This window comes from Pelophylax lessonae (assembly GCF_965119305.1).
Source record: "Pelophylax lessonae genome assembly, chromosome: 1".
NCBI lineage: Eukaryota > Metazoa > Chordata > Amphibia > Anura > Ranidae > Pelophylax > Pelophylax lessonae.
This window is the reverse complement of record NC_138768.1, coordinates 383,150,041-383,173,554: the sequence shown is the minus strand read 5'-3', so window position 1 is coordinate 383,173,554 and position 23,514 is coordinate 383,150,041. Positions and strand designations below refer to the sequence as shown.

At 42.1% G+C, this 23,514-nt stretch overlaps 2 pseudogenes across 2 annotated transcripts in view; both read right to left on the bottom strand.

The window, feature by feature from the left end:
* Positions 1–1,755: 1,755 nt before the first annotated feature.
* LOC309545769 lies at positions 1,756–13,907 on the bottom strand (annotated as a pseudogene). Its single transcript has 5 exons — positions 13,883–13,907; positions 13,515–13,740; positions 11,472–11,592; positions 10,496–11,385; positions 1,756–1,984 (listed from the first exon to the last, which is right to left on the bottom strand). The product of its transcript is annotated as an uncharacterized misc_RNA (transcript).
* A 545-nt stretch (positions 13,908–14,452) lies between these two features.
* LOC309545761 overlaps positions 14,453–23,514 on the bottom strand; it is a 53,283-nt pseudogene continuing 44,221 nt past the window's right edge. The window contains exons 4-5 of the transcript in view: positions 15,433–15,553; positions 14,453–15,346 (exon numbers count right to left, since the gene is read on the bottom strand). The product of the transcript in view is annotated as an uncharacterized misc_RNA (transcript). The remainder of the gene's footprint in view (positions 15,347–15,432; positions 15,554–23,514) is intronic.

Genomic DNA, 23,514 nt, shown 5'->3' with positions numbered 1-23,514 from the left:
CCACAACTCCTGATGCTTTTCCATTCAATATGGCACCTGTTCACACCACAGATGAGTCCAGGGAAAAGTCAAACCTGGTCTTTGACAACAAAGCTACTGGTTACATTCACACTCAATACCTGTTAACTTTGGCTGATATGAATTATAGAGCTATCAACAGCCATCGCTGACTGGAAGGCACATCTGTTGACTCTCCCTTCCTGACTGGAAGACAGGGTTTGTACAGGCTAGACATGGGCAATTCGTTTTGGTTCGAATATAAATTCGGACTAGTTGATGGTTATGCAGAGATTCAGATGTGTCCGAATCTTCAAATGAAATACTAACACATTTTGTTGAAATTTATTTAATTTAGTTTCGTATATTTGTTTTGTAAGGAATTCCAAATTTTCAGAACGATTCAAATTCAGATCGGTCAAAAAATGATGGACCGATTCAAATTCTGTGTGAAGAATAGCTGGTTGTTAAGGAGCAGGCCAGGAAGCTGGCCACCACATCCTTAACAACTGATTATTACAATTTAATTTTCTTTATTCATTTTGTAAAAATAAGTGACAAATATGTGATCTTCAAAGGGCTCACCGTTCCTCTAATTAAAAATGTTGGAGAGTCAACTTTGCAAAAAATTGTCATTTTATGGCAGGTTCCCCCTGCCATTGCATTTTAGGGCCTAAAGAAATTTGGCAGATATTTAGGAACTCAGATAGAAATGGTAAGCTCCTTGAAAGTTTGAAGGTGCTTCTTGAATTTTGGGCCATAAAAATGCTCCCTATCACAACATAACCCCCCCCCCCCCAACCAAAAGGGTGACCCGTCCAATCACAGCAGTAGCATGAACAGGGTATAGCTGGGATAGTTCTGTGCGGTAACTCACTTCTAAATAGAGAACTAACTGATACACATATTTTCTGACCCTGGCTGATGGGTCCCAAGGCTAACCCCATACCTTCTGGATGTTCCACCATACCCCTTAGATAATATAAGACAGGGTATAGTAGAGGATCTCCTGCTTGGTGTCCCTGGATTACCAGTTAGTTTACCAGATTTGTGCTGTCTTTGCCTCTGTCCATGTGTTTCTGAGGATGGTGAGACAGGCCAGCCTAGGCCCCATTTTGTCTTTGCTAGGCTGCAGTTTCTACATGATTCTTGTGGGTCAAATTCACTCTACAGATGGATCTCCAGAGTCTCTGGGAGATGCCAAGTGTTCTGGTAACTAGAACAAAAGAAAAACAATAAACCTATAGCACTGGCCAGTGGTACTGATGGATTATGGGAAAAAAAAAACATCCAGGAAATAGTGGGCTAAAAAAACTATTAAAAACTATACATAGTCCAGGATTAACCAGCCATCTTGGGAGATCAGCCTCAGAGCAGAAAAGACAAAAATGAAGAGTGCAGAGCGATGTCAGTGTCAAACTCACTTAATTGGAAAGAAAAACAGCTTCCAATTACATGTATAATGAGAAAAATCCAGTCTCGTACTAGAGCTTCAAATCAGCTTGTACATAGTCACAGAAAACCTCAGTAGGGTGAAGAGAACAGAGCCAGAATCCACATGCTGTTAAATACCCTGTAACTGCTGGGACTGAAAAGGACAAGGAGTCAGCCAGAGCAGAAAAATAGAACTGGAGCAGCTGCACTGTAAATGCAAAAGCTGGCGGCACTACAGGAGGAGCGACCAGCACACTTGCCCAAGATTATGAGGGACACTGGGGGGGGATAGGCAACACATTTCTGGGCCAACATGCCCCTTTGTCAAGCTTCTTGAGCATATTGGTCTGGCAACGTGTAGCCTATTCCCTCAGCGTCCGTTCTCATCACGACCAAGTGTGCTCCGGTTCTCAATCTCTGCTCCTGTTTCACCTGATGCTCCAGTACCAGGATGTTTCCTATCTTACACATAAACCAATACTGTTTTATCTCCAATAAAGTGAATTTGATACTGGCATCTCTCTGTGCTCTGTGTTTTTGCCTTTCCTTGTAGCTAGAATAAAACCAAGCAACCAGGTAAACAATATCAATGTCATGAGGTTCTTGAATTGCTTCTTCTCACATGCCATGCTTGGCCAAAGCACAGGATGTTACCTGGATAAAGTCTAATGCTTCACAACTTTGAAACAACTGTGGAAATGTTGGGTTTGGGGTATTAGAGGTGCTAAAACAGCAGAACCCTATAGAAATATATGTGAAGGGGAAAGGCCAAAATATTTAAATTCTTTGCAAGTGTGAAACAGCTGTTGAAAAACTGAATGCCAAAACAAAGGTGCCAATGCAAACAGCAATGATCTCAGTATAAGATGGTAAATGTTCCAGGGCTACAGTGGGGGCAGTGGATGTTGATAGAGCCAGGCCAACAGTGGTAGAAAGAGGTTTTAATGGTGGCAAGGTGTACTCATCGAAGCAGGCAATGGTGTCAGGAGGTGAGATTTATATCAGGCCTACAGCGATAAAAGGCAAGACCTAGGCTGTAAAGAAAAAAAAATACTTTGGGTTACAGAACCTGTAATAAAAACATTCTGGAACATTTGCAAAAGAGGTTTGGTAGTTGTCACTGATCCAGAACTGGTTAATTTTAACAAATGTCAGCTAGTCAGCTGTGTCCAGGAACAGATTAACTCTTTTGTCTGTCACTAAGCCCCACGCAACACTAATTGTACCTTTGGAGAGGAAGCTGAGTACAGGGCATCCAAACAGCTCATTTTCATACTGGACAAGATCTGGCTAGTGGCCCATCCTCATTACTCAATAATCAAGGGGGTCACCTATTAGAAAGTGTCAACATCCTCCAATGACCCCATCATATGATGCCGCTGCTGTTGATTTTGGCAGCAGACAGCCCTGGAGGTTGGGTAGAAACAAATGTCTTAATCACTTTGCTTAGGCAGTCACGCCCACCATTACTTATCCTTTCTATGACGGCAGGCTCCAAGCCATGTTCATAAAACAGGTTTCTCTGCAGCACATCCTTCAGGTGTTTTATCTTTTGTTCCACCTATGAAGACATCATGAGATGTGTGACTTTGTAACATAAATGCAGGAGGGTTGCCAACCAGTAATGGTCCCTCTCCTTGATGCCATGAATTCTGGAGTCATTTCACAAATTGCGGAACATGAACAAGCCCATCCCCAGCTGCATACAACTTTCAGGATTTATGAGGGATGAAACCCACCCCTGGAAGCCTTCCCCATGTCCTCCTCCCCCTTAACACCACTATGGCAACCATACTCCTCATCATACTTGTCTTGTACCTGCTCAGGTCTCACACGGATGGTTTCTGGATGTAGCAGGCCCTGGGACACCAAGAAGTCTTCCTATTCCTAATTCTGTTGTGCCTCCAATTTCCTGCCTATAATGCAATGTAGGGATGAGCCAACTAATGAGACCTTGAAGAGTCTGGTAAGGGATTTTCTGGGGACCTCACAATAGTTTTTGTTTCTTTACATAGGGTACACCCTAAAAATCCATACCAGTCTAATATTGGGGGATTCTACACAATTTTTGTCATTTTAGATGTAGGATATGCTACAGAAAAGGTGGCATTTCCAAAAAAAATAGACATTTTTTTTTCAAATCAGTCTTTATTTAGCAAAAAATAGTTTTTACAAAACAAATGGAGCCCATCAACAGAGCACCTAATGCCCCCCTTAAAACCTACACCCCCCTTCCTGTATACACTGCCCACTTTCCTGCACACACTGCCCTATATTTCCCCTGCACATACTGCCCCTCTTTAACCCTACACCCCCTTTCCTATACACACTGCCCCTTTTAATCCTACTCCTTCTTCCTTCCTGCACACACTGCCCTCCTATTTCCCCTGCACATACTGCCCCCCTTTTCACCCTATAGCCCTCTTCCTGCACACACTGACCCCCTTCCTGTACACACTGCCCCCTATAATCCTACACCCCTCTTCCTGCACACACTGCCCCCTTCCTGTACACACTGTCCATCTTTAACCCTACACCCCCCTTTCTGCACATACTGCTCCCCTATCACCCTTCACCCCCCCTTCCTGCACACACTGCCCCCTTTAACCCTACACCCCTCTTCCTGCACACACTGCCCCCTTCCTGCACACACTGCCCCCCCCTTAATCCTACACCTACCTTCCTGCACACGCCTCCCTTTAACTCTACACCCCCATCCTGCACACACTGACCAGCTTCCTGCACACACTGTCCCCCTCAAACCTTTCACCCCCCCCCTCCTTCCTGTACACACTGTGGTGGGATCCTGAGAAAACATTCACATGTGCTCATGTGAATTACTGAAGATAGCTTACTGTGTGTCGGGGTGTTAAGTTAACAAAAAGCTGTAGGAGGCTGATGAAGGTAGACCAAGTGAATGGCAACAGCAAGTTCATGAAGCAGGTGACATGTGACAATTAAAGAGGTGTGGCTTAGAAAATGACACACTTGGTGGATGATTATTTTGTCTAATTTACCAGTGATTGGAGATCTATGATGACTGGAAAGTGGCTTGGAGGAGTGGTAGGCGAGAGTTCTGTTATCGGCATCAGGTGCTGGAGCCTGCATTCTGTCATCCTTTGTCTGGACTTGCAGTGGGTTTTCAGGAAACCAGCATTATGCTAGCATCGGCCTTGGGGGGGGAGAAGCCGTTGCTGCACCCTAGGTGGCAGTGCGCCCTAGGTGGCAGGGTGACATAGGTGGCAGGGTGACATAGCCAGCTGCCTAGTTTGCGTTGTTGGTAGCATCAAGCTCTTTTTTTTACCATAGTTATATAGTGTCAATATATCAAAATGTGCTTTATAGAGCATATACATACATTCAAATTACTTCTTACCCCCCCCCCCCCCCCCCAAGGTGTTTACAATCAAATATCCATGCCATACATATTTATACCTGCAGTGCCAGTAAGACATCAATCCAGACACAGGAAGAGCATACGAGATAATGAGGTTGATTTACTAAAGGCAAGTAGGCTGCTCACTCTGCAAGGGATTTTTGACATTTTTAAGGGAATTGGCCCCAGTGCTTAGTGTTTAAGGTGAAACTCTGCTGGCTTTCATCATCCAATCATGTGCAAGCAAAAATTCAAAAATTTTGCATGGGGTTGGGTATTCTTTGCATAATGAAACTGTACCAAATTCATTAAGCTCTAGGGAAAATTCCCTTGCAAAGTGTAACTTCCCTTACAATTGAAAAGTCTATTTGCCTTTAGTAAATCAACCTCAATAATTCTAATGGCAATTAAAACCCAGAATGCTACTGCCTTTACAGTGTAAACTTACGTTTACAGAAAATCTGTAAGGGTAACCTAACACCAGATGTCTTCCCCACCCACCCTGGACCCTGCTGTACTTACCTCCAGCAATATTGAGCTGTCAAGGCTCCAAAAAGCCACTTCTCCGGGGATTTGAAATTCCTGCTGCTTTCTCTTCTCTCCATCCAGCACTGCGAGTATAGACCATACTGATTTTGATTGGTCAGCGCCGTCCATGTGAAAAAATGTTTTATCTTTTTTATTCAGTTCTACATACTGTCACCAGAGCAGTGTGACATTGTACTTCTCTGGGAGGGAGGTAATCAGGATTTTTTTTTCACTGTATAAGCAGTTATTTACACTGTGTTTGGCATCCATTTATAAAGCCATTGCCTACTACTGTGATAGGCCGCCCTGTATGGTGTAATCACTGTGACCAATAGAGATGGGCCGAATGACCTCCTGTTTGGTTCACGGCAGAACTTTCGAACATCGCAAACCTTTGGAACCAAATAAAGAACCCCATTGAAGTCTATGGGGCCTGAACTGGAAAAATCAAAAGTGCCCATTTTGAAGGCTTATATGCAAGTAATTTGTGTAATGCTGGAATGAAACGATCCTCTCAATCATTTACAACAAGTGGCTGTCAGTACTGTTTGGATATAAAGATACACTCGGCTGAGAACAGTGTAGCAGTGCATGTTATCTACATCCATCTGTGGCTGTTGGTATCGGTTGGATACAGAGATATACTTGTCTGAGAGCAGTGAGCAGTGTATGTTATCCACATTCATCTGGTAAGAGGCCCAGCGGGCTCTTATATATGCACGGTGGGGAGCACTTATTTTTGATTTGAGCACCGGGATCGTCTAATTTTGCAAAAGGAAAGCACTTATTTTATTTCGTCCGGTAAGGAGGAATTCCAACAGGTGGAGGGAATTTCAAGTCACTTATTTGAATTAATCACCATCTGTCACCAATTATACCACCGAAAGTGGTTCCACTATTGACACGTTTGGTGTCCTGGGACTTTGTTTTAACACATTTTGCACCAATATATTTTGTTTGTATTTTGAGGTTGCATATGTTGTTTGCAATTTATTGCACACCTTTTTTATTTTATTTGATATAGCGCACCATCTATCACTTATATGCAAGTAATTGGGCATACAATTGTTATGGGGTCCGGGTACTGCCTGGGGGGACATGTATCAATGAAGATAAGTTTGTGATTTACAGATGCCTAAAGTGAAACCATAAAAATGAGAAATAACACAAAAAATGAAATAATCCTTTAAAAAAAGTGCCTGGGGGGGGGGGGGGGGTGTCTCCTTAGGCTGCCTGTAAAGTGGCACATCTGTACTGTGTATAGAATCTGCTGCAGCAATAATGACATTTATAAAGCCAAAAAAATGACATTTTCCCTGCAAGCGTTCTTTATTTTGTAAATAATGGCTTGAGGAGCCAGTCTGTATGATGAGGCCACAATGTAGTGGTCTGGGAACAAGATTAAAGATTTTTTGGATAAACTCTGGTGTCTCTTTCACAAACTTTGGATAGAAGTAAAAGGTGCTGAAAAATTGGGCTTTGGGTGTTGGTGGTGCCTTCCCACCATAACCCTATAGAGGTACTCTTGATGAAAGCAAGAATTGGCCTTGCTGTCAAAAATGTAAATGATAATCATCTGTCAAACAGGTGCGGAAAAATTGGGTTTTGGGTGTTGGTGGTGCCTTCACACCGTATCCCTATAGAGGTACTCTTGATGAAAGAAAGAATTGGTCTTGCTGTCAGAAATGAAAATGATATGCACCTCTCAATCAGATTTTGAAAAATTGGGCTTTGGGTGTTGCTGGTACCTTCACACGGTAACCCTATTGAGGTACTCTTGATGAAAGCAAGAATCGGCCTTGCTTTTAAAAATTGAAATGATATGCACCTGTCAAAAAGGTGCGTAAAAATGGGTTTTTGGATGTTGGTGGTGCCGTTACACCGTAACCCTATAGAGGTTCTCTTGTTGAAAGCAAGAATCGGCCTTGCTGTCAAAAATGATGTTTTCCCCCTGTCAAGCAGGTGTGGAAACATTGGTCTTTGGGTGTCGGTGGAGTCTTCACACTGTAACCCTATATACACACACACCCACACACATATATATATATATATATATATATACAAATACACACATATAGGTGTGAAAGGAGCGGAACCCCATCCCTGCGCTACTGAAATTATTTCAGTAGCGCAGGGATGGGGTTCCGCTCCTTTCACACCTATATGTGTGTATGTATATATATATATATATATATATATATATATATGTGTGTGTGTGTGTGTGTGTATATATACCCCTATACAGACGTTCAGATGTCATGCCTGCCTCCAAAGACGCCCAAAAAATGCCCAATAAATGCCTGAAACAAAAACGCCCAGGTGTGAAAGGAGTGGAACCCCATCCCTGCGCTACTACAAATTCTAAGAAAAATTATCTTTTTTCTCTGGTTCTGGACATGCTACAGAGCTGAAACTTCACATGTACACTTTTTAGACCCCCCAGACACTAAATCCAAAGAAATCTCATTTTTTTTCAATAATTTTTTCAATAATTGGCTCTCTATCAAAAACAACAATTTTTAAGAACTTTTTTTGTTTGAAAAATAGTCCCTGGGGCATGATCCAGAACCCAAGGCACTTTTTAGGGACATTTATTGGGTTTTAGGGCTTCAAAATGGTGTTTTTTGATTCCATATATATATATATATATATATATACACACATATATTTATATATATATATATATATATATATATATATATACACACACACATGTATCTATACAAATATATATATATATATATATATATATATATATATATATATATATATATATATATATACACACATACACACATATATATATATATACACACATATATATATATATATACACACACACACACATATATATACCCCTATACAGAAGTTCAGATGTCATGCCTGCCTCCAAAGACGCCCAAAAAATGCCCAATAAACGCCTGCAACAAAAATGCCCAGGTGTGAAAGGAGCGGAGCCCCATCCCTGCGCTTCTGAAATTCTAAGAAAAATGAGATTATTGAATCTAACTATAGTGGTATATAGTACCCTAACTACACTGCATATCCCTTTCCTCACACTAATAATTGCAAAATGACACTGGAGCAGCAGAAGTAACAGAAATGCTTCCACTCTATTGCACAGCCTCTCTATTACAATGCTAGAGATTTGGCGGGGCTATGTTATATACTGGGGGGCGTATGGGGGGCATATTCACTCCTGCACTTTCAGCATCACTTCCCAACATTCGCTGCATAGGGGTGATCTGTCCTATCAATCAGTTGTTCAGAATGTGCACTGCTTCTTGCCCCACCTTATCCCATCCCCTGAGTGTGTGTAGGTGTTAGCTTTCTTATTTTCTCTTTAAGCAAACTATTTGTTCTCTCAATCAAACCTGCTGCTTGTGGATTATAGGGGATGTGAAACGGGGATGTAAAACACCCAATGTAAACTATGGTCATTGTTTAACAGCTTGTCCTGTAAAATGTGTGTCATTGTCTGATTGGATTTCTTGAGGCATTCCGTAATGGTGTGTCAGCAATTGCATACATTTCAAGGTTGTCTTCTGATCAGCATGTTTAGTAGTGTAAACTTGCAAAGTCCACCAAATGTGTCCACAGCCGTGGCACAACATTTCATACCACCTCTTCCTCTAGGCCGGGGGCCTTCTGAAGTCTACTTGCCAGACTTGCCCTGGTTGCTGAACACTGTATATGTTTCCTGGTATGGGTGTTATTTGCAGGCCATTTCTTTACTTCTTCACAGAGGGGGCACTGGGCAACAATGTCTTTTTCCTGAGTCTGAGTTAGTGGGATGCCTTTGAGCTGGGCCCATTGCCATGTGTTTTGTGCCCTTCTGTGTCCAGATTGACTGTGGCCATTTCACCAAGATTTCAAGAATAGTGTAATTCTATTGGTTAGCAATAGACAGTTTTGTTATGCCATCAACCGTGTAATTGTTAGGATCCCCACTATGGGCATTGACATATCATATTGAATAATTCGATTGTGACCTCCTTGCCACAGAAAATTCCAGATTTGAGGCCCACCCCATAGTTCTTTTTCATTCACTTGCCAGTTGTCTTGCTTCCATGCTCTGAGCCAAGTAGTTAGTCCTTTAAATATTGCCCAACTATCAGTATAGATGATCAAATCTCCGGGAATATTTTGCACCACCATATACATAGCCTGAAGCTCAGCATATTGACTTTATCCGCCCTGATCACTTTGGTGGTTTACCATTTCAGTACCTGGCTGGAAAGCTGCTGCAGTCCATACTCTACCCTGAGGGGTGATTTTGGCAGATCCATCTGTAAACCAAGCATTTTTTTGTCTTCTTCAGACAGCTCAATGAAAGGAGGGGCTTCCTTAAAAGATGATTCTCCCACTTGCATTGGAGGCAACTCGGGGACCTTTGAATCAAATTCATGTGTCCAGCCAGTTGTTGTGATATCTGACTGGGATCCTGAGATGAGATTTTAGCCCTCTCATTTAAGTACCATTTCCATCTCTGTAGCATCTCTTTTTGTGCCACACTTCTATGAGCTTGCAAGCCTTCTTGTCTCACTCACCCAGAAATTGATTGGTCAGTCTTCGCTGTCACTGACTTTTGCTTTGTTGTGGCTTATACATGTTGTAAGGCAGTGTAGGCAGCCAGCAACTGCTTCTCCACTTGGAATTCACTTGGCATGTCCCCCTAATGGCAAGTTTTACTACAGACACAAAGAAAGAACGCACTGAATTACCAAATGAAAACACACCTGCATCAGTTTGGATTGTCTGACCCTCAAGATATCCATTCCCAGTATATTATCAGGTAGCTTAGATATTAAAACTTGTGCCTTAAACATTGGGCCTTTTCCAATTTGCAATCTGCAGTACACCTTGTAAGCCCATGTGTGTTGTCCTCCCAGCCCTTCAACTTCCACTACCCCTGTACTCTGATGTTTTTTACTTTTGATGCTGTAAAACAAAGTCACTTCAGCTCCAGTGTCTAGCAGTGCAGTAACTCTGTGTGGTCTGTGTTGTCCTTGTCAATATATTGTCACAAATACATATGGGGGGCGATCCCTTGCTTTCAGCATATTACTTGAACCAGGGGCACAGAGGTGCCTCCTGTGACTCCAGAGGAGTGGGCACTTCCCATCCTCTGCTTCCAAATTTATTTTTGTTTTTCATTACCTCTTCTGCTTCCCGTAAGGGTTTGGCTTTCTCTCAACAGGAGGAAAAGAAGGAAAGACAGGGGCATCCTCCACATCACTGGTTGCCACCCTCTTAGGAAAAATAGATTTCAATTTCACTTGTGATTTTAATTCTTTCCAATGTTTTAAAAGATTATCCGTTGAAGTGTGGTCAATGTCTGATATTGGTACACCTCTCTGCAAAATATCTAAAAATAACTGTTTTCGCGTAATCTTCAATCTCCCTACAGGCTTTTTCTCCTCTAAATTCCTTTGTTTAACTATGTCGCAGACCCTCTCTAATTCTTCCAATTGTCCCATTAAAGCAGCTGCCTCCTGAACGTTCTTTTTTGCATCAATAGCACTCAGCATCGTAAACAATGGAACTTTTAAGTGTTAAGGGGCACCAGCCAGCAGCCTATTTCTCATATGTGCAGAAAACAAATCCATATCAGGTCCTGTCCAATTAGCATGCACAGTAGTAGTTTATACTAGATGATCTGCAATCAATCCACTTACACATTCATACTCTGAATTCCCTCTCCCATTTATGCCAAGGAGTTCAATCCATAAGTTCTGCAGGAGTGTCATGAACTTGGACTAGGGAATCTCTTATCAGATGCAAAAGGGAGAATACAACAGTAGTGTCTCAAGTTCTGCGCAGATAAAGTCCTGCTCTGGGGTCTTTAGCCATGCTGCCCAACCCACTGCCTCTCTGTTACACAAAATAATTCCATCTCCCCCCAGGTCCCACACATGCAGAGCCCACATCAGCAAGCTTTCACTAGGTCTCTATGCAAACTTTTCTCCTAAACCTGTTAGCTCCCCTGCTGTGTAAGACCTTATCTCCTCTGTATATTGTTGTACAGCAGCCTGTACTGCACGTGATGTCTATTCAGATGGAAGTGATATCCATCTGAAGAGACATCTTCAGATGCACGTGATGTCTCTTCACTTGTAGTAGCAAGCCCAGTTACCTCTCTTCTTTGTCTAGTTGTAACAATAGGACGAGCCTTGCCTTGTTCTAGCTCATCAGCAATTTCTATCTCTTCATCTGTGTCTGATCCTGACCAATACACCAATTTCTCCCAGTTGCCCCTGGTAACCAGGGTGCATACTTTTACTGCAGCATTATTTCCCGGTTATCTCCTACCCTTCTTTCTGTGCTGCTTATACTGCTCCACTTTCCTCCTGTGCTCTATCCGGCACCCAAGTCACGTCAGTGACCTCAGCATCATCACCCCCCTTCATCCTCATTATCACTGGAGACATCTTGGCAATAATCTGCAGCTAGGAGAACATGACTGCCAATTTGTTGTTTACCAGTGTTCTCCCCTCTCTGTAGGCTCATGTTTCCACCTTCAAATACATACTGAAATATATTGCATTAGTAGTAACGTAAAGGTGTAGTAACGCACTGAATATACTGTGGTAAACATGCAGCACCGCACTAAAATGTATTGCGTTAAACGTGCAGTAATGCACTGAAATATACTGCGTAAAATGTGCAGTAACGCAATGTAATATACTGCATTAAACATGCAGTAACGCACTGAAATATACTCCATTAATCATGCAATAACGCACTAAAGTTTACTGCGTTAAGCATGCAGTAACTTACCAAAATATACGTGTGTGTGTGTGTGTGTATATATACCCCTATACAGACGTTCAGATGTCATGCCTGCCTCCAAAGACGCCCAAAAAATGCCCAATAAATGCCTGAAACAAAAACGCCCAGGTGTGAAAGGAGTGGAACCCCATCCCTGCGCTACTACAAATTCTAAGAAAAATGAGATTATTGAATCTAACTATAGTGGTATATAGTACCCTAACTACACTGCATATCCCTTTCCTCACACTAATAATTGCAAAATGACACTGGAGCAGCAGAAGTAACAGAAATGCTTCCACTCTATTGCACAGCCTCTCTATTACAATGCTAGAGATTTGGCGGGGCTATGTTATATACTGGGGGGCGTATGGGGGGCATATTCACTCCTGCACTTTCAGCATCACTTCCCAACATTCGCTGCATAGGGGTGATCTGTCCTATCAATCAGTTGTTCAGAATGTGCACTGCTTCTTGCCCCACCTTATCCCATCCCCTGAGTGTGTGTAGGTGTTAGCTTTCTTATTTTCTCTTTAAGCAAACTATTTGTTCTCTCAATCAAACCTGCTGCTTGTGGATTATAGGGGATGTGAAACGGGGATGTAAAACACCCAATGTAAACTATGGTCATTGTTTAACAGCTTGTCCTGTAAAATGTGTGTCATTGTCTGATTGGATTTCTTGAGGCATTCCGTAATGGTGTGTCAGCAATTGCATACATTTCAAGGTTGTCTTCTGATCAGCATGTTTAGTAGTGTAAACTTGCAAAGTCCACCAAATGTGTCCACAGCCGTGGCACAACATTTCATACCACCTCTTCCTCTAGGCCGGGGGCCTTCTGAAGTCTACTTGCCAGACTTGCCCTGGTTGCTGAACACTGTATATGTTTCCTGGTATGGGTGTTATTTGCAGGCCATTTCTTTACTTCTTCACAGAGGGGGCACTGGGCAACAATGTCTTTTTCCTGAGTCTGAGTTAGTGGGATGCCTTTGAGCTGGGCCCATTGCCATGTGTTTTGTGCCCTTCTGTGTCCAGATTGACTGTGGCCATTTCACCAAGATTTCAAGAATAGTGTAATTCTATTGGTTAGCAATAGACAGTTTTGTTATGCCATCAACCGTGTAATTGTTAGGATCCCCACTATGGGCATTGACATATCATATTGAATAATTCGATTGTGACCTCCTTGCCACAGAAAATTCCAGATTTGAGGCCCACCCCATAGTTCTTTTTCATTCACTTGCCAGTTGTCTTGCTTCCATGCTCTGAGCCAAGTAGTTAGTCCTTTAAATATTGCCCAACTATCAGTATAGATGATCAAATCTCCGGGAATATTTTGCACCACCATATACATAGCCTGAAGCTCAGCATATTGACTTTATCCGCCCTGATCACTTTGGTGGTTTACCATTTCAGTACCTGGCTGGAAAGCTGCTGCAGTCCATACTCTACCCTGAGGGGTGATTTTGGCAGATCCATCTGTAAACCAAGCATTTTTTTGTCTTCTTCAGACAGCTCAATGAAAGGAGGGGCTTCCTTAAAAGATGATTCTCCCACTTGCATTGGAGGCAACTCGGGGACCTTTGAATCAAATTCATGTGTCCAGCCAGTTGTTGTGATATCTGACTGGGATCCTGAGATGAGATTTTAGCCCTCTCATTTAAGTACCATTTCCATCTCTGTAGCATCTCTTTTTGTGCCACACTTCTATGAGCTTGCAAGCCTTCTTGTCTCACTCACCCAGAAATTGATTGGTCAGTCTTCGCTGTCACTGACTTTTGCTTTGTTGTGGCTTATACATGTTGTAAGGCAGTGTAGGCAGCCAGCAACTGCTTCTCCACTTGGAATTCACTTGGCATGTCCCCCTAATGGCAAGTTTTACTACAGACACAAAGAAAGAACGCACTGAATTACCAAATGAAAACACACCTGCATCAGTTTGGATTGTCTGACCCTCAAGATATCCATTCCCAGTATATTATCAGGTAGCTTAGATATTAAAACTTGTGCCTTAAACATTGGGCCTTTTCCAATTTGCAATCTGCAGTACACCTTGTAAGCCCATGTGTGTTGTCCTCCCAGCCCTTCAACTTCCACTACCCCTGTACTCTGATGTTTTTTACTTTTGATGCTGTAAAACAAAGTCACTTCAGCTCCAGTGTCTAGCAGTGCAGTAACTCTGTGTGGTCTGTGTTGTCCTTGTCAATATATTGTCACAAATACATATGGGGGGCGATCCCTTGCTTTCAGCATATTACTTGAACCAGGGGCACAGAGGTGCCTCCTGTGACTCCAGAGGAGTGGGCACTTCCCATCCTCTGCTTCCAAATTTATTTTTGTTTTTCATTACCTCTTCTGCTTCCCGTAAGGGTTTGGCTTTCTCTCAACAGGAGGAAAAGAAGGAAAGACAGGGGCATCCTCCACATCACTGGTTGCCACCCTCTTAGGAAAAATAGATTTCAATTTCACTTGTGATTTTAATTCTTTCCAATGTTTTAAAAGATTATCCGTTGAAGTGTGGTCAATGTCTGATATTGGTACACCTCTCTGCAAAATATCTAAAAATAACTGTTTTCGCGTAATCTTCAATCTCCCTACAGGCTTTTTCTCCTCTAAATTCCTTTGTTTAACTATGTCGCAGACCCTCTCTAATTCTTCCAATTGTCCCATTAAAGCAGCTGCCTCCTGAACGTTCTTTTTTGCATCAATAGCACTCAGCATCGTAAACAATGGAACTTTTAAGTGTTAAGGGGCACCAGCCAGCAGCCTATTTCTCATATGTGCAGAAAACAAATCCATATCAGGTCCTGTCCAATTAGCATGCACAGTAGTAGTTTATACTAGATGATCTGCAATCAATCCACTTACACATTCATACTCTGAATTCCCTCTCCCATTTATGCCAAGGAGTTCAATCCATAAGTTCTGCAGGAGTGTCATGAACTTGGACTAGGGAATCTCTTATCAGATGCAAAAGGGAGAATACAACAGTAGTGTCTCAAGTTCTGCGCAGATAAAGTCCTGCTCTGGGGTCTTTAGCCATGCTGCCCAACCCACTGCCTCTCTGTTACACAAAATAATTCCATCTCCCCCCAGGTCCCACACATGCAGAGCCCACATCAGCAAGCTTTCACTAGGTCTCTATGCAAACTTTTCTCCTAAACCTGTTAGCTCCCCTGCTGTGTAAGACCTTATCTCCTCTGTATATTGTTGTACAGCAGCCTGTACTGCACGTGATGTCTATTCAGATGGAAGTGATATCCATCTGAAGAGACATCTTCAGATGCACGTGATGTCTCTTCACTTGTAGTAGCAAGCCCAGTTACCTCTCTTCTTTGTCTAGTTGTAACAATAGGACGAGCCTTGCCTTGTTCTAGCTCATCAGCAATTTCTATCTCTTCATCTGTGTCTGATCCTGACCAATACACCAATTTCTCCCAGTTGCCCCTGGTAACCAGGGTGCATACTTTTACTGCAGCATTATTTCCCGGTTATCTCCTACCCTTCTTTCTGTGCTGCTTATACTGCTCCACTTTCCTCCTGTGCTCTATCCGGCACCCAAGTCACGTCAGTGACCTCAGCATCATCACCCCCCTTCATCCTCATTATCACTGGAGACATCTTGGCAATAATCTGCAGCTAGGAGAACATGACTGCCAATTTGTTGTTTACCAGTGTTCTCCCCTCTCTGTAGGCTCATGTTTCCACCTTCAAATACATACTGAAATATATTGCATTAGTAGTAACGTAAAGGTGTAGTAACGCACTGAATATACTGTGGTAAACATGCAGCACCGCACTAAAATGTATTGCGTTAAACGTGCAGTAATGCACTGAAATATACTGCGTAAAATGTGCAGTAACGCAATGTAATATACTGCATTAAACATGCAGTAACGCACTGAAATATACTCCATTAATCATGCAATAACGCACTAAAGTTTACTGCGTTAAGCATGCAGTAACTTACCAAAATATACTGCGTTAAATGTGCAGTAAGGCACTGAAGTTTACTGCATTAAATGTGCAGTAATGCACTGAAATATACTGCATAAAACGCACAGTAACGCACTTAAATATACTACGTAAAACGTGCAGAAGCACACTAAAATATACTGCATTGAATGTGCAGTAATGCACTGAAATATACTTCCTTAAACGTGCAGTAACGCACTAAAGTTTACTGCATTAAATGTGCAGTAACTCACTAAAATATACTGCGTTAAACGTGCAGTAACAAACTGAAATCAACTGTGTTAAATGTGCAGTGACGCACTGAAATATACCGCGTTGAACATGCACTAGCGCATTGAAAAATACTGCATTAAATGTGCACCAATGCACTGAAATATACTGTGTTAAATGTGCAGTAACGCACTGAAATATACTGCGTAAAAGGCGCAGTAATGCACTGAAATATACTGCATAAAACATGCAGTAACTCACTAAAATATACTGCATTAAACGTGCAGTAACACACTGAAATATACTCCATTAAACATGCAATAACGCACTAAAGTTTACTGCGTTAAACGTGCAGTAACTCACTAAAATATACTGCATTAAACGTGCAGTAAGGCACTGAAGTATACTGCGTTAAATGTGCAGTAACACACTAAAGTATACAGTGTAAAACATGCAGTAGCGCACTAAAATATACTGCGTTGAACATGCAGTAACTCATTAAAATGTACTGCGTTAAACGTGCAGTAACAAACTGGAATAAACTGTGTTAAATGGGAGGTGATGTACTGAAATATAGCAAGAAAAGTATTCAGTGCTAAAATCACATGAAGTAAAAAGCAGCTGGACACTGGGATAGGTCAAACCTAACAACACCTATAACATAAGCAAAAAAATAAACAAAAGTGCAGTGCTAAAATTAACAATGTGCATATAATAAGTTATGATATGATATAAAAGTCCATAGCAAAATAGGAGGTCTCCAGTGCAGGAAAGGTAAGTGAAAAACACCACTAAAGCCGTGACTCCTTCACCACATGGTACTAAAGCCTCTCATCTCCAGCATTCGACCACTAGGGGTCACTATGCCATGTGCAATCACTGCAGACAGCAATCTTCTTAAGAGATCCCAGGTCAAAGCAGACTTATCATCCAAAAAATTTAAATAGAGAAGATCTAATGCTCTCTGTCAATTGACATTTATTGTTAAAAGCATAAAAATACCACTTACAGACATGGCACTGATACAGTGCTCATTGCAGGCATCTTAAACAGTCAGAACATCGGGCGGCCGTGGGTGACGTCAGACTCCTCCCCCCCCCATATGTGTTGATGCACTGAAATATACTGAATGCATTGAACATGCACTAACTCACTGAAAAATACTGCGTTAAACGTGCACCAACGCACTGAAATATACTGCGTTAAACGTGCATTGACCCACTGAAATTAACTGATTTAAACGTGCACTAACGCACTGAAATATACGCCGTTAAACGTGCAGTAACACACTGGAATATACTGCGTTAAACACACAGTAACACACTGAATCAAACTTCATTAAACATGCAGTAACACACTGAAATTCTCACGCGACTGGTCTTGAAGCTAAAATGCTATGAGGGCTTTCCTTGTGGCTAAGTGCTCAGTGACCCTGAAGGTTGATAACAGGGAACACAAAGCTCAAAGAAGCAGGGATTGCCAGCTATCCCACAGATGAGGGATGGTGGTGTGGAGATCTCTCTACAGGTGGATACCATATGAGGTGTGCAGTAGGAACCAGTGGAGTTGAAGGTGGTGTATTCTTAATACAGCAGGAAACAGGTTGCAATGGTAAGTGCAGCAGGCTGGATACAGTAGGTAAGTACTGCAGGCTGGAGCAGCAGGTGAGTACTGTAGATAGGTACTGCAGACTGGGTACAGCAGGTAGGCACCAAGGTGGATCACACCAGGGCAGGGGGCACAGCAGGGGGCGTAGTCGGGGACAGTAACAGAGGTCTGGAAGCCAGTAGTCAGCAGATCAGATATCAGAATCATGGTAAGGCAAGTCAGGGTCATACACAGGACAGGAGACAAGAGAAGATCTGTGGGCAATCCGAGGTCAGAGATAGGAGAAAGACCAGAGGTATCCAAGGGCAGGCCGAGTCAGTCAGCAATGTCCATGTTCTGCAGTCACTCTTTTAAATGCCAGAGGGTGCCAAGATCTGACAAGCATTGCATGTGTCAGCACACACACATCTTCGCCATGGCTAACGTGAGTTCGCAATACGCGTGCACACAATTGTGCGGGCATGGTCATATTGGAAACTGGCCAGACCTATGGGCAATTCTCCTCTGGCTAGTCTCCTGACAGAAACATACTGCAATTAAACGTGCACTAACGTACTGAAATATACTGCAGGAAACCGGCCTTACAAAATAAACTGAAACTAAAGTAAAAATGAACAGTCGCACTACACTCACACTGAACTATCACTAGATTCCCACTAAACTGATTGTAACGGAACTGCAACCCACACTGTACTTGTGGTTTTCCATCAGTATATGGCTTCCTGCCAGTCATGAACATAGATATCAAATCCTAGCCGCCCCCATACAAAGCTAGCCGATCACTTAGATTGTACTGGAATATCTGTTAATTGAACAGTCACACAGAATTTATATACAGCATGGACCTCCCCCTCCTTATCAAATTACAACACACACACAGGTCAGGGGTTGCCTAATTACATTATCATATGCAGATGAAATTGTATACAGAAATAGAATTAACATACTGTATCTAAAGAACAACCAACACAAACAGTATACTATGTCCACTCAGCAACTAACAGAGGACAATGATTCAATCAACCTGAGCCAATTAACTAGCATACTTTACGTCCTCGAGCTCCTGAAATACAATACACATTATCTCAATACACAAACAATAGGGAAAGCCTGTCTCTGACATTGCAGGACATGGAACAGAAGCCAATGTGATTAGCTCTTTCAATGAACATCAGAATCAAACAAGACTAGTCCTAACATATCTCTTGAGATACATGGCTGACAATTATTACTGTCCCATTTGAAGCAATCCAAACCATTAAGTATCTGTCTTTCACTCCCAGTGACGGTGAGTACCATCACACTGATATTCTACACTGGCAATAGAATCACAGTAGCACACTATGGCCCACTAACTCGCTAACAGCACTGAACAGAGCCCTGTTTTATCTCTCTCCAGGCCAAAATCACACAGAAAATGGCTGCTATTGAAATAATAGTTTTATAGTGTGGAGTGGGACTAAGAGCAATGAGCCATGATTTGATAGAGTCAAAATGACAGTATCCAATCATGGCTCTGACAGTGCTACGTGCCCTGATTGGGCAAAGCTTTCATTGTATCAGCCAATCAGGGCTTCCAATGCACTGTGCTGTGGTGCATTGCATTGTGGTCATTCAGCAGGCTGAACAAACAGTTGAACGTCATGCTCGAGCCAAACTATTCACCCAACTCTAGTGACTGATCACAGGAATCACAGTAGTAAACACAGTAGTAAACAATGGTGTAGTCAATGTCAGCCATTGTTTACTACTTTTCATGTGATTTCTGTGACTGTGGTTACTGTGTTCTGACATGTGAAATTCCATGGCCTGGAACAGCAGCTCAGCTGCAGTAGCCAGCTACACCTTTCAGATTGTATCTGTGTGTAAGGGAATTGGATTTCAGCTACAGTGTGTGTTGTGGGGTGGAGGAGATCCTGCTGCCTTTGCTCAGGCTATGTACTGTGCAGGGATTGGAGAAAGAGCTCTGTTAAGTGCATTGCCTGCTTGTTCTCTATCCTGCCAGCAGTGACACTTGTCCCATATGGACCTTTTTTTTGGACTGTGTATTAAACATACACACAATATACAGTCGTGCACTGCTCACCTAGTGTTCAACATTATCTCTGTGATCACTTATCAGCAGCCCCCTATATAGCACTCACCATAATTACACACTGATGAAAGAGTGACATCACTGGTTTGGGGAGTATAGTGACTGATTTAGGTAAGCTAAAGAAATGGGGAAAGATGATATGAAAGACATACTTTAGTATTCAATAGGTTTTTATTAGGTTTCAAGTGCAAGTCAATATCATAACAGAAGGCAACAGGTAATTGACTGTCAAAAAGTGCAACATTACAGCATGGGTAAGGGATTCGGGGACGCAGCCCCTCGGGGAACCCACAATAAAAAAAAAAAAACATAGCCCACACCCGCAACCCGCCACCCACCATGCCCCGCACCGAGGCGGCCCAAGGCAGGCCCAGGGCCACCCCCCCCCCCCAGCGCCCCATAAAGGGAACACACTGCGCCAAGGCAGGGGAGAGGCGAACACCCGGGCCCCAACCCACCGCCCCACCATCGGGAACAGCGGTGCCACAGGAAGCGGTGTGCGGGAAAAAAAAAACCCCAAAGAAGTCCCCGGGGGGTTAACTCCGTCAGGTGTCCGAACCCCATAGGGAAAGAGGGAACACAAAAAAAACAACTTAGGAAAGAGAAGAAAACAGAGAAAGGTGGAAAAGAAAATGAAGAGGAAAGGTAGGGGGAAGGATTGATTGGCGTCCAGGTCGGATACGGGGGAGTGCTGTTGTCACGATTGTCCCCCAATTGTGAGCCTTTCAGGGAACATCTGTAAATCATCTAGGTCCCGCCAGATATCTGATCCAGGGATCCCATATCTTTTCAAATAGGGGTAGCTTATCTTGGAGGATGGCCACCATGCGCTCATTCACCATAATCCATGTCAGTTTTGCTTTAAGCAACTCAAACAATATCACCGGGGACCGCCATGAACGAGCTATGGCGATCTTGGCCGCCGTGAGAAAGACATACTTTAACAAGAGCTTTCCTCAGCCAGGGTTCTGTAGCATCCTAGGGTTCCTTTAGAAAATGCTAGGTGTTCCTTTAGCAGTGAACAGTAGCAAATTAATCTTCCACCCAATAATGCCTGAATAATTCTTTGAAGGGGCATTTTTCTGCTAAGCATGAATGCAAGAAGAACTTTCTCTGCTAAACTCTAATGTAAAAGTATACTAAGCCGACCCATCAACGAATGCTAAAAGGCATTACACTGACTGCCAATGCAATGGGGCAATACTCGGTCCATCAATGAAAAAGAGAAACTATACTGACAATCAATGTAAAGGGGCAATAATCTGATCAGAAATGTAGGGAGACACTTCACCATCAGTGTAAAAAGTGCACTAATCAGACCATCAACGTAAGGATATATTAATCTAGAGACCAACTATGTAAGAGGATACTACAATTTACACTGTGGCTTTTCTAGCCATTATTATTATTTGTTTAATTTCATTATTGTTACCATAAATCAGTTTTTCATCCAGAGCATGATACTGTTAAAAAAGTATATGTTTTGGGCATCTTGGTGAGAAGCTACAGTAAATACTAATATATCATGAGCAGTTGATGTGATCATTTTCAACAGTGATTTCCTAAAACCTAAATATTCTTTCAAGGGTTCCTCTACTGTAATAAAAAGTTGTGAAAGTTACTCTAGCATAACTGTAAATTTAGGAGGTTTGCAATGCCCTTTTAAGGGCATGTTAATGAAAGATTATCAACCTGGAGGTAGTGAATTCCATGGAACAGGATAAATAATTGAAATAAGAAAATGTGGCCAGGATAAAGGACAGTACTGCACTATGTAAGGCTTTATTAATACGATCCAGAATTACAGAACTTGTTAATCTAAGACCATTTTACTGTTTCCAAGACTTCACACAAAAAATGGCAGAGGTGCAGTCGTTAGTGCTAGCTAAAAGTGTAGGAGAAATTTGTTTTGCATGCTGTAGACTTGTCAGCAGCACTCATCAGCAAATAGATAGTATTAAAAAAAAAAAAAAAAAAGTTGTTTTTGGGTCAGTTTATGACTTACTACTTACTGTACCAAAAAGATGTAGAATTAGCTCAACCACAAATTTGCAAATGAGGTAGAAAGAGATCAGAACTCATATAGTTCATTACACAGATACTGCTGTGCATGGACTTGTAAACTTCTGAGGACATCTTCACAGGAATGCAACACAAATCATAAGCACTTGACCTCCGGAAGGTTCTACCCCCTTCATGATCAGTTCATTTTTTGCTATTCAGCGCTGCGCTACTTTATTTGGCAATTGCTCGGTCATGCAACATTTTACGCAAATTCAATTTACCGTAGTTAATTTATTTTCACACAAATAGAGATTTCATTTGCTGGTATTTGATCGCAACTCGTTTTTTTTTTTTTATTATATAAAGGAAAAAAGACCAACAATTTTGAAAAAACAAAACAATATGTCTACTTTCTGTTATAAAACATGTCCAATATCTTCATAAGTTTAGGCCAAAATGTATTCTGCTACATGTCTTTGGTAATCAAAAATCCCAATATGTGTATAATAATTTGTCTGTGTTAAAGTTATAGCATCTACAAACTATGGTATATAGAGTTTTGTGGAATTTGCGCAGCTATGACATTATACAAGTAATGGCGGTGATTAGTGCTGACAGACCCTTGCTGGGAGGTACACTAACTGACTAACTGACACTGACATCAATAGTGACACACTAATACAGTGATCAGTGATAATACTATACACTGCCACTGTACTAATGACACTGGCTGGGAGGGGGTTAGCATCAAGGGGTTAACTGTGTGCCTAACAAGTGAAATGAGTGCTGATTTTATTGAGAGATCTGGCTGCTTTTTGTCCCTACTTTGCAGGGAGAAGGAACAGCCAGATCCCTACTCTGTGCACAGTGTCCTGTGTGTGTGTTGACAAAGACAGGCTGTGTCCAACCACAGTTCAGGGCAGCAGGGGGCACCTGCATGCACACCCCAAACCTGTAAGCAAGCCAGCAATGTATATTTAAATTGCTAATCCTGCAGCTGCTGCTCTGTCACAGTAAATCTGCTATTACCGAGCGGCAAATAGTTAAAGGACAACAACACTTTGAGGGCCTGTGTCAATGGACTTTAATGGGCTAAGGCAGCATGCTTTTAAATTCAATTTAAGACGCTTACAAAATAATTCAGAATCATTGCAGGTGCAGTTGACCTGAATTTGACCTGCTTCTTCTGCTTTAGAATTCCTACAGACTTTTATGGACAGAGAAGCAAATCTGAAGTGAACACTACAGGATTGATTTCCTAAAACTGGAGAGTGCAAAACTTGGTGCAGCTCTGCATAAAAACCAATCAGCTTTCAGTTTTTTTGTCAAAGCCTAATTGAACAGGCTGAAACTAGAAACTGATAGGCTTCTATGCACAGTTGCACCAGATTTTACACTCTCCAGTTTTAGTAAATCATTCCCTAAATGTAGTGTTTGGAGATTAGTTAAATGACAACTCCAATTGTAATGTAATTGTAATTGTAACTGCTTTCCTCCTCCTCCCTCAGTGTAGCTC